Source organism: Meles meles, chromosome 11 (assembly GCF_922984935.1).
Source record: "Meles meles chromosome 11, mMelMel3.1 paternal haplotype, whole genome shotgun sequence".
NCBI classification, from domain to species: domain Eukaryota; kingdom Metazoa; phylum Chordata; class Mammalia; order Carnivora; family Mustelidae; genus Meles; species Meles meles.
In genome coordinates, this window is record NC_060076.1 from 89,677,597 (window position 1) to 89,689,740 (window position 12,144).

Here is a 12,144-nt window from a genome sequence, read left to right on the forward strand (position 1 = left end):
AGCAGGCTCGCTGCTGAGCAGAGAGCCCGATGCGGGACTCGATCCCAGGACCCAGAGATCATGACCCAAGCCGAAGGCAGCGGCTTAACCCACTGAGCCACCCAGGCGCCCCACAGAAATGCCTTTTAAAGCCCATTAAGATCTGCTTCTATGGAGGCAGTGAATGGTAGAGGATGCTGGGTGGCTTTCCCCTCTATTTTGGTGTTTCTGTAAGCAACTGCCCCCAAAGTCACCATGACTCCACTGAAGCTTAGTAGGGCTGATTTGGATTGAGATGAATTTCTTCTTGGTTGGATGAGACTCACAACCAAGGTAGGACTGGGACCGGGGTCCCTGAGGATGGCTATCATGTAACACAGTAGCATAAAGCCAGTGGCATCATATGAAAAGTCTCTCGTCTGTCACTCCTGAATGATTCTGGCGCATGTGATAAATTTTGTTCCCTACTTCCTTTGTGAGAATACTGTGATTACTGAACAATCGAGAAGTAGCCTCATTGTCTGTTTGCATGTACCATGTTGCAAACAATGAGAAACAGAAGTGAAATGGTTAACACCTCTGGGGTGAGTCTCCTTCCCCAAACCATGCGCCACAGATACTGTTGTCAGTTTAATTAGCTTTGTAGTTTTTAGAGACCAATTTTACAATGGCAGCAAAAGCAAATTGTACTTTCGGAAAGCTTGTAAATTTATATCTAATTTCTAATTTATATCAAGTACCAAAAGTGTGGTTAATAAAACTTTAATGCTTTACAAACATGCAGACAAACACAAATGTGAAGCTGATGTCATTATGATATATTTCTCAAAATTTCTAGATAAAATTCCACACTTAAGAATTCATATCTTTCCAGAACATATCATTTATACACAATGTGGATTTTGAAGTGAATACTCTAAAATTTCCTGATACTTATTTTCTGTGCCCTGCACAGGACACAGAATCAGAGTTTCTTTTATTTCCCTTTGCCTTTTATTATTATTTTTTTAAACAGAAGAGTTATTAAAAAAAAAAGAAAACCCATAAAAACTTTTCTTGTAGCAGTGATAACAAAATTACATTTATCTGAGCCTACCAAATACATATACCCCGTAACAATGAATGCTTACTTACAACTATGGAACGGGAGAAGAATGGAAATTCTGTCGTGGTGCAGGATCTGTAATTTAAAACAATTTTTAAACCACTTTTTGCTCTTTTGAGTTATTTGGTAAGCTCCAAAGGGCTCAAGAGTCTTTCTCAGGGCAGGCTAACCACATGGATTCTTCTCCTCTTTCAATTTTTAGTTATCAACATCCACAAATTTAGGTTTAAGAACCAGTGTATACTTTGCCTCCCTCAGATAACTAAGGATTGGTGTTCTCAGGCTTGTCTTTAGAAAAAGTCACTGGTTGAGCTGAGTTTATGCAGGAAAAATTTCTCCCCAGAAGGATAATGTTTTTGGAAAGGAGTGGAAACAGAATTTTGAATGAAGGCATGTGTGTAACCGAACGTGGGCAGGGGAAAAGGTTGTAACTGACAGGTCCCTTCTGTGGTGCAAAAAGTCACCATTCCAGTAACTGCAAACTACACTCAATTAGGCGGTTACTCAACTTGTGTCTTGACTTGAAAACTGCTTGAAATTCAGGAATCGTGGTCCTGTGGTCAGAAAGGACAATGAAAACATATTAAGCAAGGAAACTCATTGATATATATATAAAAGTTTATCTTCGGTCAGGAACCGGCATGTTAGGAAGACTTAAAAGATGTTTCAAACACCAGTAATCCACAGAGACAAATAAAAGCAAAAGGAAAATATGACAGTGAAACCCGGCATCTGGTTGACATTTACATAAAGACACGAGAGTACAAACAACTTTCAGGATGACAACTCTAGTGACATATTTTTTAAAGAGTGCAGAAAAGAAATATTTGGCTGAGCAAATCTTAACACCACATGTAAGGGAGCCATCAATGTTTATTACATTATAGATTTGCCAAATGACGTGGAGCATCTGGGAATACTACACGGAGTGCCGAGATGGAACTTGATTACGTGCTTTCATACGTTGTTCTGTGGACTGAGGCCAGATACGGTTCTTTTGGAAGAGATAAGCAGGGGTCTACTGACTTTGTAACTCTTCAGTAGATGGAAGTTAAGCAGACAGATGTCTGCGTGGACGGTGCAAGTGGGAAGCAAAACACCGTGGAGAAGAAAAAAAAACAACAAACCCCTGTTCTTTGAGACCCTCCCTGGCAGGGTGTCTGTTTATGTAAAGGCAGGGCAGGCAAAGAAGCCTTTGGGCTCAGGACGGGTTTTCATTAGTAGGCAGAGTAAGATTCCCTGAGTGGGGAGGAGCCCAGCAGGTGCACAGTTCGAAAACCAAGGGGGAGGTAAGCTCTCTGGGAAGTAACTGCTCCCAGGCCCTTACAGGGTAACAGCCCTAAAGCTCTGGGGGAGTAATTAATGACCGCGTGTTTGAGAAGGGCTCCTCCAAGTTGGTTAGAAAATCAGGCTGCATGGAATTCAATTTCTAGACTCTCGAATCTAGCGGCATGGTTCACTTCTGCCACTTGTGTCTCTGTCCCCAGTCCTCTGGCGTCAAGCCCGGTGCCCAGATAGTATTTTGCTAGAATGAGTTGTCACAAGATTGTGAATTCTAGAAAATATCAAATCTGAGGCCCAAGAAATTCCATCCACTTCGTGTACCGATTCAGCCAATGGGGCTGCTGCTCTAATGGACAAAAATGCAGTCGACTTTCTCAAGCATCCTCTGAGCAGGGAGGGGCAGAAAGAATGGCCCATGACACCTGCTAAATCTGGCTAATGGATAGATATTGTATATCCAAATGGATATATGGATAGCATGGATATTATACAATTGGATTATACTAATGGACATTTTACTATTTGGCCTGCTTTTATATATTGTTTAAAATTTTCATTACTACAAGTGTAAGTAAGAGAAAGGGAAAGAAAACAGCTCAGCGTCTAGCTGCAGCTGGAAACCAGGCTTAGAGATAAGAGAATGGAAGGTGAACCTGTCCTTTCCCACGCAGCAGCACGTTCCTTTGGAGGAGAAAGAAAAGTGTTTGAGTCAACCTGTTTATTTAGGTTTATTACCTTTCTGCGTCCCTCCTGCCTTTCAAATGGAAGGAATAGTTCTTTCTCAGTGATTCCACAGGGATAAAGAAATCTATGTAAACATTCCATAGCTTGGTTCCCTGTTGGCCACAAGAGAGGTAAAGCACTGGATTTTTAAGTTTGGTGGATGAAAGAACGTAATGGCAGCTTAATTGGAGAGAAGGGCATTGCTTCAACAGTCATGAATGAAACAGCACCTGTCACTTCCCTCTCCCGCCTGTCACAGACAGCATCTGATTTGATCTTGTTAACTTGCTACCCAGGGCTTGATCTTCCTGATTTGAAAGTGAGCAAAATCAGACAAGGGGAACCTCATTAATGCTGAAAATGCTTTGTGATTTTCAAAGAATTCCATTTTTTTTTGAACTTAAGAAACCACTGATAGTAGGCAAAGAAAAATATTTATTGTGCCTATTTACAAACGAGCCATGGAGGCTTAGACAGGTTAAACGACTTGTCTAAAACTTCTCAGGGGTTCCAGAAATGACTTGTGGTCTTCTATGCTTTTGGAGTCCAGGCTGGTTATGCAGCTTCCTGTCACGTTTGCATTATGTGGGTGTCTTGGGTCATTTCCTACCACCAAACTTCAGTCTTCCTCACTGGCCACAAAGCCAAATTCTGAAAATCTGTTCCTCACTGACAATGCTCTTTGTTCCCCAGGGGGCTGTCTGTAGGGAGAGATCTGCAAGGTGGAGGCAGGGGAGTATGGGAGGAGAGAAGGACTGAGAACCATGGCGTCGTTTGGGCAGGGGCACTTCTGAGAAGAGAGCTTGCCAAATTCGTGTTTGTGGAGATCAAGTTGGCTTCTCCTGGAAGAAAAACCTGGGCGCATGTGCACGTGGGGAGCTGATTTCGGACAGAAGCCCCTGAGATCTAGGTCCCTTTTCTTTAGGGCCCCTCTGGCTAACTCCTGGTAGGGAGCGTGCTAAATGGGGGGCTTCAAATTCAGACCTGGCTTCTGTTGTCCTAACCTTGTACTGTGGACAGGACAGCCCTTCCGGACTGGCTCCCGTTAAGTGTAAAATGAGGAGCTGTGGACGAGTGAGTAATGCCGAGTCAGAACGGTCTGCCCAGTACAGAACCTGACCTGGACCCCCAGTAAGTGCGATTCCTTCTTCTCCTTTCCTTCTGGCAAAATCCTTCAGAGAATCCGTTCTTCCCAGTAGACGTTAGAAGGCTGGAAGGAGGGGATCAGAACCCCCAGGGAAGCAAATGACCTCCCCCGTCTTCCTTTCCTCCGCCAGTGACCGTCCAAACTTATGACCCGATCACTGTCCCTAGGACCACAGACCCCGGGATCTGTGGTCCTAGGGACCACAGGGGGTGGGATGGGGGGGGAGGGAGGATGGAACGCGTGGGTGCTGCTCAGTTCTGAGACCTGGACCCAGACCTTCGGGTTAGCCGGGTCTCGGGTCCACGTGCCCGCTCCACAGCGCCCCCTCGCGGCCTCTTGCCTTAGGGAAGACGAACTTGCCACTGGTTTCCCCAAGCTGGGTCTCAGGGCAGCAACCCCGCCCTGGGGGTCACTGGCGTTTGACACTGCAATCGCCTGGGGATCATAGACACTGGGAGAGGATCAAAGCATTCCGAAGTGCCGAGGGATGCACTTTTGTTAGCCTGGCCTCACCTCACCAATAAATTTTTCTGCAAACGGTGGGGCAGGGGTGGAGGGCCAAGCAGGGCCTGGTGGCCGGCAGGAAGGGACAGGAGTGTCATGCACCTGTGCTCCTGCCGCGTTAAATCAGTATGGTGCCAGTGACATCTCCCCCTTTCTTGCCCCCTTCGAACCACTCATCTCCCTCCCGCTCATCTCCCTTCTTTAAACACTGGCCTGCTCTGTGGGGTCAGCGTTTTCAAAGAGAGTATTTCTTTCCTCGGGGCTCTTAAAAGTTTATGTAACACTTTGTTATAAGGGGTGCGCCCTCAGGCGGGGCTTTCTTCTCTCCCTGCCCCCCCTTCCTCCCCCCACACAGGCCTTTCCCATTTTCTCACCCCACCTAGAAGTATAAAAAAATATGTGGGACATAGCTTTAGGGGTGATTTGTTTTAACTTTAGGTCTTTTATTTTGCAAACTAACAGATGGAAGCCTCAAGGAGGGAGGGTGAGGAGAGTGGCTCAAGGTCAAGGGTGACTTTAGTTGGCAAAACCAAGGATAGAACAGGAAAATCCTTAGCATTACTAACCCCCACCCCCCACTTATTTCACAGACAGAAGAAAATCCCAGAACTATCTCAGGCCAAGTCAAGTACTTTGTAGAGGTGTCGGTGTTCTCACCAACTGGCTTCGAGGCTGGGCACTCACACTTCAGTCACTGGAGAATAGGGACAGTCGCTGGCTAGCCACAGGAAAGCAGGACAGAGCCCAGTGCAGTTTGATTCTCTCTTCCTCTCCACTCCCTCCCCACCCCCAACCCAGAGCAGACACCATAGTGCATCTGAGCCGTGCAGGTCATTCTGTCTCCGTCTTCTGCCGGGCTGGGGTAGAGCTTGAGCATAGGATGTTTCTGGTAGAAATTAGGAGGATCCCTCCTGCCAGGAGAGACACTTCTCAGAGAGACTTCCTGGGGCTAAAACTCAGACCCGAGAGTGAGCATATCACACAGAACAGGGCTAGGAAGGCCTGTTTAGATGGCCTGTAAGTTTTTGCTTAAAATCCTACTTTGGAACCTTTGTGAATTGTGAGTACCTTCTTTGTCACCGGAATGAATCCTCATCAGATCTGGGCTCTAGGAATTAACTCTTTCTTGAAACTACTCCATGTTCCCTTCTTTGACTAGTTGACAGCTTTGGTTTGTTTTTCGTTTTTTCTTGTTTTTTTTTAGTTTTGCTTTCACATTTTTTAAAGATTTTATTTATTTATTTGACAGAGATCACAAGTAGGCAGAGAGGCAGGCAGAGAGAGGGGGAAGCGGACTCCCCGCTGAGCAGAGAACCCAATGTGGGGCTCAATCCCAGGACCCTGGGATCATGACCTGAGCCAAAGGCAAAGGCTTTAACCCACTGAGCCATCCAGGTGCCCCCATCGCTTTCACGTTTTTGACCTGCATTTTGACTAGACAGGATCACTCTTAGAAGTATGGTGCAGCAGAAATACCGCCAAGATGTCAGAACCAACAGTGAAGTCTGTTTCTAATTTTTTTCCTCCTCCTCTTCCTCTTGTCCTCTGTGGACTTTCCTCATGCCCTTCATCTTATTACCATGAACCACGAGTCCATCAACAGAAGTGACAGTTTGTTAGAGCCTTTAAGTTTTGAGAGAGAATCTGGAAACCACTGAATCTTACTCCTTCACTTTTTAGTCGAGGAATCTGAGGCCCAGCAAGGTAAAAAAAACTGCCCAATGCCTGCTACACATGGATGAAATTAAAGTCTCACCATAGTGCCTGACCCCTCCCTGCTTTTTGCTTCCTCCTCTCTCTCTTGCTTTCTCTCTCCTTGGTGTAGTTGGACGATAGGGAAAATATTGAGAGTGATTTGAGCGTGGATAAAGTCTGCCCCCTCCCCATGTTCAACCCCAATAAGGGATGGGAGTCCGGGTATAAGTTCTCAGGGTTGAGGGTGTGCTGTTTCAGTTAGTCATGAGGCCCCCTAGGGGTAGTGGGAGCTCCAGATCAGGAGACAGGCCGAGCTTCCTCTCATGGTGACCTTCCCTATAGCATGGCAGAGCCTGGGGCAGAACCCAGGCTCCGCCACCATTCTGGAGTCCGCCTCCCCTAACCACCATTTGGAATGAGTACTGAGGAGGACGGAGTTCTGTGGTTGCCTCACCTTCTAGCTGCGTCAGGACCCTCCAGTGAACTGAGCCCCAGTTCCCAGCAAGGAAGATAAATACTGCAGGGACGGTGATGGGTGGGGGGCGATATCCTTCAGATATGCAAGGGAGGCACGACTGCTTCACGTTTGGGGCATCAGACGCCACACCCACTGCAAAGGGCACTTTTTTTTTTTTTTTTAATTTGTATGGAGGCACCGTGGAGCCTGAGAAGTTACTGTGGGCCCGTGGGTCCTGGGCAGCCACTGTGTGCCTCCCTAGCAAATCCCATGCACTTCTCTTAGCCTCAGTTTTCCTCTCTGGACTAGTCATGTCCCTCTCCGTTTCAAATGCCTGTGATTTAAACCCTGCTTCATGGGGCGCCTGGATGGCTCAGTGGGTTAAAGCCTCTGCCTTCGGCTGGGGTCATGATCTCAGGGTCCTGGGGTCGAGCCCGGCATCATGCTCTCCGCTCGGCGGGGAGCCTGCTTCCTCCTCTTTCTCTGCCTGCCTCTCTGCCTGCTTGTGATCTCCCTCTCTCTGTCAAATAAATAAATAAAATCTTAAAAAAAAAAATAAACCCTGCTACATGCGGAGGAGCAAAGAGAACCCAGATCGCACTGTCCTTTTGTTCAGCTTTTTTTTTTGGACACGCGGAGCAAGGAAAGGGAGAACAGTTATCTCCCGAAGGCTGTCCCCCCGCCCGCCCCCTTGCTTGTGACAGGTCGTATATTTGATTACGCAAAGCAAATTGGGAAATCATATCTCTGCAATCCCATCTGGGATTATTTATTTCGCCGCGTACGCAGCGGGTCAAAGTTGTGAGAGGATACAATGTTAAAAGTAGCTTCCCGCGAGAGGAGGTGGATTCGAGTTCATCTCCAGAGAAACCAGAGCCATAACCGGCCACAGCAATCACTTCTGCGAGACGCAGAAGTTTCAAGCGTTTTTTACCAGCCCAGGCGCTCGCCGCAGGCTGATCTAGCTGGCTGCGTCTGAGGCTGGCGATGCAGGGCAGGGGTCCTCCCGGGTCCAGCTTGGTCTCCAGGCCTGGGAAGCAGGAAAGTGGGGCAGGGCGGGGCGCTGAGGAGATCGGGCTTGGAATCTCCCCTGGCCTCGCGCTTTCTGCAGGCTGGTTCGAGGCGTTAAAATGACAACCATAAACTGATACAAGTAACAACTTCCAGGTACTCCGGGGTCAGTAAGGCCGGGTCGCCGAGCCAGGGGATCTACAGTGTCCTGTCCTTTAAGGTTAACCCCGCTTCGCAGTTGGGGAGAGGGAGGCGCAGAGGGAGCTGAAGGATGTTCTTCGCTACCGCCCAGCCGAGGAGCTGCAGAGCCCGCGTTTGAAGCCCCGTCTGCCGGCTCCGAAACCTCGGCGCTCGGCCTCCCAGCCGGATCGCCCGCGCCCAGCCACCGCCCAGAAACCGGCCCACGGCCCACTACGCTCCGGCGGCCGAGGGCTCTAGGAACCCGGCGAGAGGCGGCCAGCCCGGCAGGGGAAGCCAAGCGCCCTCCAGTCGCACCCAAGCCGGCGTGGCCACGCGGGCCCGAGGCACTGCGCGCGGCGGGCGGGGCGCGGGGGCGGGCAGCGGTGGGGGCGCCACAGGGGATGCACGCGTGAGCCGGAGCTGATCCGAAACACGCTTCCCTCTTTTTCTTCTTTTTGGAGCGGGATTTGAAGGGGAAAAAGAAGAAAATGACCCTTCCTCCCTTCCGCTTTCTTGTTAAAGTTCTGTTGCTGGACTTGCGGCAGGGGGTCTTCGCACCGGGTAGGTCCGAGCTGTGCGGGGAACCGGGGGGGGGGGGGGTGGTTGCTGCGGTTAGGGTGAGAGAGATTTGGGAGGCAAGGGAGAAGGAAGCAGAGAGAGGAGCTGAGCAGAGAGATTTGGGAGGCAAGGGAGAAGGAAGCAGAGAGAGGAGCTGAGCAGTTAAGAGAGAAGGACATTCTGCGGGCCTCGCCCACCAACCCAGACCCGCGAGTCACCGGCGGCCCCGCTGCTTTGTCATTTAAAAGAGGGACTCGGACTTGCACTTGGTAATTTGGTGGTTTACCTGGCAAGGGACTTGTTTCCTCACCTAACAGGTCCTCGACTCCTGGCGTGACTCCTTTTTAAAGAGGAACCCGGAGAAAGGAGCTGGATTCCCTGGCCCCTCGCCTTTCCGTCGAGCATCCGAGCCCTTTCGCGGCCGGGCCCAGAACCAACCAAGGAACATTCGTTGAGCTGTTCTCGCTAGGTGAAGACTGCCTAGGAAAGGCTCTCTTCCCATCTCGCAGATGAGGCAACTGAGGCGCAGAGATAGAATTGACCAAGATCACGTGGTCAGTGGACCGAGCCGTCTCTCTGCTCCTGCTGCTTCCGCAGGGTTTATTTACTAGCCACTTAGTGCAACCGTAGATTCTCTTTTCATTTTCCCAGAAAAATGGAGACAATTTCTTGTCTAATATCGGAGTCCCTCAGACTTCCCGAAGCTCATCCCAAGATAAAAACATCCCTTTCCCCACTCGCTTCCCACATACCTCACTTCTAAGCGGTTGTTGGAATTGGGATACCCAAGGGGGGGAGGCATTCGGGGCCAGGGAATAGTGTGTAATTTAACTGGATCGCGATTGCAGCTGCGGGCCTCCCCGTGGCGGCTGGGGTGCAGGGAAGGTGGTAGGACCGGTGGGGGTGGGACGGAGCGGGACTCACGGAATTGGGCAGGGAGGTGTGGAGGTTTGGAGGCTGTCTTGTAGGTTTCTGCTAGGGGTGGGGGAATGCTGAGAAGATAAGGGCCCTGGGCCCACCCACCTGAAACCTGCAGGCTGGTCCCTTCCGCAAGCGCGGGAGAGCCGCCTTCCCCACCTCCGGCTGATGAGGCGGGTCCTGCTGACTCACGTTCTCAGAACCTTGCTCTCTCGGTTTGCTCCGAGTCGCGGGAGCCAGTGCCACTGTCCTTGGGCCCTACTACCTCCTACCCCCCCCCCCCCCCCAGTCCCCAGCTCCAGTCCTAGGTTCGCCCGCATGGTTTACTGTACACAAATCCCTCTTGTTTCCTCCTTATGTGGCAGCTTTTACAACTCCCAACTAGTTCAAGGGCTGTCTGTCTGGTTTATTTTCTGTTTAGGAAATTGCCATTCAGTGCCCCTTTGCCCTCCCGTTCCTTCCCAGTCCCTCTTCCCCTTGATCTATTACCCCACATTAGCAAACCGACTTTCTTGATTTTGTTTCTTAATATTTAAAAGAACTAGTGAAGGGCTAATGATCTCATACACTACCCCCCTAAAAGCAATAAATGAAATAAAAGCCCAGGGAGCCAACTGCGCGCCCACGCGGCCGGCTCCGGCGGAGGTTTGTCCTTCACTTTCACATCACCGGGGAGAAGCACTGAAATGCGTGTTTGCAAAAGCAGAAATGTGTCTAGCAGGAATAGTCGCAGAATAGTTGATAAAAACGTGCTGTGTCCTGTTATAGCAGGGCTGCTCCTAATGCCAGGTACAAAAGTCAGACGGGGAGGGGGGAATAAAACAAACAAACAAACAAAAAAACCAAAAACGCGGACCCATTGTGAGTCTTTGTGGTTGGGTGGCGAAGGGCTCCGCGAAGATTCTGAGACTTCAGAGAAGAGGCCGACCAGTCCACTGCTCTCCCGGAGACCACTGGGCTCCTCTTTGAACCTCAGAGTCGTCCCTGGAAAAAAAATGGGGGAAAATAACACATTTCTGTTGTGGTCAAGAATTCAAACGATCTAACGTAGGTGAACAAATGCACTTAGACGAATATAAGAAGCTATGAAAAAGGTAATAAAACTCATTGGTGTTATTATTAGTGGGGCCAAGCGAGAGGCACGAGCGTTCTGCGTGACGCTTTGTTCCGTGTCTGAGCGTGCACAGCTCCTAATTTACCTTCTGAGACGCCCCAGAGCAACTGAGCAGCGCACTGCAATAATCAGAACGGATTCTCTGGTTCCTTCCCTGGACATCGCGAGAGGCTTCGGGGAGAAGCACCCGCACAAAGGGAAATCCCAGTGTCTGGTTACCAGGAAAGAACTCTACAACTCCGCCAAAGGCTTGAGAGTACCTGCGCGTCCCGCCGGCGATCGCGTTACTTGACAGTAATCAACTGCCTCCTTTCCACCGCTCAGAACTTGGTTAACTTCTTTCCACGGGCTCTGAGAAGAGAGACGCTAGAATCAGTTCAGCAATTTCCTTCCTTTAACACATACTTACCGCAGGCCTACTATGTGCCCAGTGCAGTGGCACTTTCCCAGTCTCTCCTAAACCGATCCTGAGAGGCATTGATTATTTAAAGGTGTTCCTAGAAGTGGGTCTAAAGGCATTTAAATTCATTTCAAGAAATAAAATGTAACGTTGAAATAGGGGACTAATTCTTCGAACATGTTGGAAATTTAACTGTTATTCATTTGCGTAAGGGATTTTTGAGGCAGACGGTAGAAAGTCTTTTTTTTCCTTATAAGTGCACCCATGCACACTAAAAAGTCATCCTTTTAAAAAACAACTTCGTTTAAAAACATGCTTGGAGTGGGTATATTGCACTTAATGGCATGTGTTTCCGTCCCCCCCCCCCCCCCGCCATCAACTGTAACAGTAATTGACGGCGGAGAAAAATGTAAGTGACGTGGGTGACTTGGCCACCTATCTCCCCCACGGGTTTGGTGGAAGTTAATGAGGAACTACTTTGCACTTCAAGGATGAACGGCGCTAGCCACAGAAATATCTACAGATCATTTGTCCGCCAACCTGGCGCTGGGGGGGGGGGGTGCAAGGTATCGTGGTTTAGTATTGCAGGAGAAAGTAGGATGCCGCTGTGCACCGGGTTAGAGAGGCCTCACTTCCGCGCCCAACTTTGGGTTAATTGCCGAGGCGCGGAGATACTGGCGATGCCGATAACGTGCAGATCAACACCAGCCTTTCTGACCGCTGGCTCGACTGTTGCCTTCTCTGTGAACAATGGGATCCGTAAGAGTGTATTTCTGCTTGTTTCCTATAGTCCGCGGGATAAATGGCGACTTCACCCCAGCAGACGCCGTCATAACTGCGGATTTAACGTTGGGACTAACGACCCGGCTGCACCGAACGCCGCACGGGAGCATTTTCGAGACGAGCGCGAATGGGAGGGGCGCCGCGGCCGCGAGGAGGCGGAGAGCGCCAGGCCGGCGCGCCTCGGCCAATCAGCGTGCACACCGCCTGACAACTGTCCAATTAGAGGGCGCGGAGCTCGGGTCCCGGAGCGGATAATACTAGGAAGGGGAGCAGAAGCTGAGTATTG

General features: G+C 49.8%; 1 long non-coding RNA gene across 1 annotated transcript; it reads right to left on the reverse strand.

Moving 5' to 3' along the window:
* Positions 1–8,593: 8,593 nt before the first annotated feature.
* LOC123953427 lies at positions 8,594–9,787 on the reverse strand. Its single transcript, XR_006820873.1, has 3 exons — positions 9,667–9,787; positions 8,930–9,161; positions 8,594–8,657 (listed from the first exon to the last, which is right to left on the reverse strand). It is a non-coding gene; the product is annotated as an uncharacterized LOC123953427 (long non-coding RNA).
* Between the last annotated feature and the right edge of the window lie 2,357 nt (positions 9,788–12,144).